The sequence below is a fragment of the Microtus pennsylvanicus genome, chromosome 22 (assembly GCF_037038515.1).
Source record: "Microtus pennsylvanicus isolate mMicPen1 chromosome 22, mMicPen1.hap1, whole genome shotgun sequence".
Taxonomy (NCBI): domain Eukaryota; kingdom Metazoa; phylum Chordata; class Mammalia; order Rodentia; family Cricetidae; genus Microtus; species Microtus pennsylvanicus.
Window position 1 is genome coordinate 27282861 of NC_134600.1, and position 4131 is coordinate 27286991.

Consider the following 4131-nt stretch of genomic DNA (forward strand, 5'->3'; position numbering starts at 1 on the left):
TGCTTTTATTTTTATTTTTTTTTTTTGTTGTGCAGGACAAAAAAAAAAGGAAAAAAACAAAAAAAATATAACCAGGATTGAGTGCCTTTACAGGCTAGGATTTTAACCTTTTGAATAAAACAGTTGATGATTTTAATAATAATTGACTCTCTTTTCACTTGAATACGATTTTCCTCTCAAACAAGTATGTTTATACAGAGGGAACAAGTTTAGCTTTGCAAGCTTTTCAGTGCAGTGACATTTGGGAGCCTTTCCCTATGTCTCCCCATTCTCATTACGCACTGTAGGTTCAATCTATCTAAGATAACAGATGCAAAGAAAGGAGGCTGGGAGTACTGGTGCATGTTAATGGGTAAGAGTGTTCACAGACGGCTGACATTTACAGAGAGCACGTGAACGCAGGATGAACACTTGCCAGTGAGGTGCGTTAGATATGTCCTTGTTTACAGGTGATACTCTGTGAACCTGGCATGTGTGTACAGCGAACGCTGTGCGAAGAATTATTTTATGACTGAAGAGCACCAGTTCACAGGTCTCTTCCCAGAGCCTACCATCACAAGCTATTGATGTACGCACCAGTTAAGTCAGGCTTTATGCTCCTGGATCATGTAGCTTCCAGCATTCCTTTTTGTTCCCTAAAGCAAATGGGGAAATCAGGTGCAGAGCTAAGTGAAGGGACTTTGCATTGTATTGCATCCATTTGAAAATCCTTGGGACTTTGTACAAATATTCCTAGTTATGGGTTTCCTGAACATAGAAAAAGTTTATTTTGCATCCACTAAAGGAGGTAAAAACGTTTATGTTGGTCGTCTAAATGAGAGTCATAACTAGTTAAATTGTAATATTAATAAGTAAGCATAAGGATAAGATATTTGAATTAAGTTGTAACTTAACTAGTTATGAGTACTTATGAGCTCAAATATATTATCCTTTATGCTTTTTTTTTTTTTTTTGGTTCCCTGACCGGGAATCGAACCCGGGCCGCGGCGGTGAGAGCACCGAATCCTAACCACTAGACAACCAGGGATCCTTTATGCTTTTTAAATTGAAAATAGATTTTTCTCAGGTAATGAATTCTGATTACGGTTTCTCCTCCCTCCATTTCTCCCAGTTCCTTTCCACCTCCTCACTTCCCTTCCCATTCACCTCTTTTCTCTTTCTCATTAGAAAAGAACAGGTATAAAAGCAAAACAAGGTATATAATAAGATAAACAAAGACTATCCCATCAGAATGGACCAAACAAAGAAACAGAAGGAAAAGAACACAAGAAACAGAGGAATCCCACGAAAACATTTAACTGGAGGCCATAAATCAGACGCAAAGAAGTAGGGTTCTCAACCTTCCTAGTGCTGCAAGCCTTTAATACAGTTCTTCATCTTGTGGAGACCCTCAACCATAAAACCACTGCTACTTCATAACTGTAATTTTGCTACTGTTATGAAGTGTAATGTAAATATCTGATATCTAGGATATCTGACACGTGACACATGTGAAAGAATCTTTCCACCACTCCAAACGGGTTACAACCTACAGGTTGTGAGCAATTGTTGTAAAATTAAAAAGTGAAAAAGAAAAATATGTAACTAAAATAAAAATTAGAATAAAACATAAAAAGACATACATACACATACATGATGATGAGTGAGGGCTACACTCACCTGTGGGTCGAAGGGAAGGTGCTGGGTATACAGTTAGGAGTTATCCTGGTTAAGTGAAGTGCAGTAGCGGATTATCTTCTAGGGTGCTGTATCCCCATCAGTAGCCTCATGAGCAGTAGACCAGGTTTAAAGTACTAAGCATGAATTTTTACCTACTGTCCAGGTATTAAGTCCAATTCGATAGTTTTTGGTTGCTCCCAGGATATTAGTGTCATCGTTGCATCTTTCGGGACACCTTGCCACTCTGGTCATTGTTTTCATACCACAACTGGGTTAGCTATTGATGGTTTTCCTCCCTTGGCAGCTTATATAGCTCCTTCTGTTGCTGTGAGAACTATCTCTCAGAAAGAGCCTCCCAGGCCAATTTTAAATCAGATTCTACAAGTCCTGTGTCCAAAATTTGTGATATCTTCAGCAATAAAGTCTTAACCTTCAGTATCTGGGAGGCAGCTAAGGGATGGATAATAACCTATATTGTTTTAGAGTCATCTGGAATCTTCTGGATCATCAAGGATCCATGCTTGGTACTGGGATCTTTTTTTTTTTTAGATAGCCTGCACGTCTTTCAGGAATACTGTCTTAGGACAGTAATGAAGCAGCTAAAAATTACATTTAAGTCAAAATTAAGTCATGAAACTTACCTATTTCCCTTCTGCTTCTGTTCTTTTAGGTCCCCAGGCCTCTACTCATGATGTTCTTTGTCCCTGTGGCCACCCACTTTGAAGTCTGACCTGCTTCTTGGAATTTTTCTTACTTCACAGTTATTTTCCAGTACTGTGCTTTAATAAAACCCCAATCTGAAAAAAACACAGTTCATCTTTGCTAAACGTTTAGGAGGCAAATTTCCTTATAATCCCTGAGGCATTTCCAGTTTTAGGAGGAGATGTTTAATATTTCAAATTAATTTGTAAGTGCAAATATTCAGATGATATAACAGACTATATTAGTCTGTAAAATTCACCTGGGAAAATGCTTCTAGGGCTGAGGGTAAACATGTAGTTTGTCTTGGAATGGGGACCTCTCTCCATAGCCACCTGGCCTGGTGTTCCCGATTTTTAATTTTCCCTGTTTAATTTCATATTAAAATGTAGCTATGAGTTAAAAGCATCATGTCATTAACATTCATATTGGAGTGTTTTGAAGTTTCAGCCACACAGCGGCTCAAGGGATTTGTGGCAGGTGGATTTTGGATAGAACAAACACAGATACTTTCATGTGTATAAATGAACTTGTATCTGAACCTGCCCCATATGTTCTTCCGCTGGTTTTCTTTATTATTTAGACTTTCTTCTCTAGCTTCTGCATATGAATTTATCCTCAATGGAAAAAAAACAGTTATTACTGATTTAATTGATCATGTCTCAATACACCTAAAGAACTGACAATCACCTTTAAAGGTTATTTTGGGACTTAAACATTTACAGCCATCATTATAATGCATGGTTAATCTGACATGAAGCAGCAATGCATAATGTTGTCATATGCTCCACTTTATCTGTAATAATTTCCAGATTTTGCCTTTGTTGCTTTTGTTTTTTAGATTTTCTCGATTTTCTTACTTGCCGTTATGACCCGCCAATTGTAATTGCCTTTGAGAATTTTTAAAAGTTCATTTTCTTCCCTAGCTTTCATGGATTTCATCTTCTTTGATTCTGAGTAAGCATGCCAAAAGTCATGCTGCCTCCATGGCTGTGGCTCAAGCTTTTCTTTTCTCAGGAATTAGCAGATGGTGAACACTCTTTCCGTGGTCATTCAGGAATAGAATGCAGTGTCAAAGACATATCAATTTTATTGACCTAGCATGGATTCTAATTTCTCATATATTGAAAAACAGGACAATGAATCCTTGAATGTTAAATGTGACACAACACAATAACATCACATTTCAAACTGTTGAGTGAGTTACAAAGATGTCACACACAGTTAAGCCAATGTATCAGCAGGTACTGCTTTATATGTTTCCTATGTATTCCTCATTTAATCTTAAAGGAAATGAGATGGATTCTGTATTTGCACCTTACGTATACAAATAAAATCCAAGAGAGAGAAATTGATGAGTTAGTCTGATTCAGAAAACTCCTAGTTAACAAAAGGCTATCCAGGCTCAAGAAAGTTAGCTACAGCATTTGTACACCGTAGAGTTTATGTGAAGCTGGGATTGAAATCATTTGTGGATGAGAACGTTAACTCATAGCACTAGGTTACTGTATTATTTTATGTCATGTAACTAAATTATTTCAATTGTGAATGTCTATTATGCTAGAAACCAATGTTGGTTTCTTCCTAGAGAAGTCCCATAGGAAACAAGAAAGACAATAATTTCAAACTTACTTTGTCTTGGTTTAGACCTTACAAGCAACAGCATTTAAAGAGTGCCCACACAGGAAGAGAGCATCATAAATGAACCTGTTAAGAGCTAATCCAAATTCTTCCAGGAAGCAGAGTTCTAACATGTGGTCACAACTGTCTCAA

General features: G+C 37.3%; 1 non-coding gene across 1 annotated transcript; it reads right to left on the bottom strand.

The window, feature by feature from the left end:
• Positions 1-955: 955 nt before the first annotated feature.
• Trnae-cuc (transfer RNA glutamic acid (anticodon CUC)) lies at positions 956-1027 on the bottom strand. Its single transcript has one exon. It is a non-coding gene; the product is annotated as a tRNA-Glu (tRNA).
• Positions 1028-4131: the final 3104 nt, after the last annotated feature.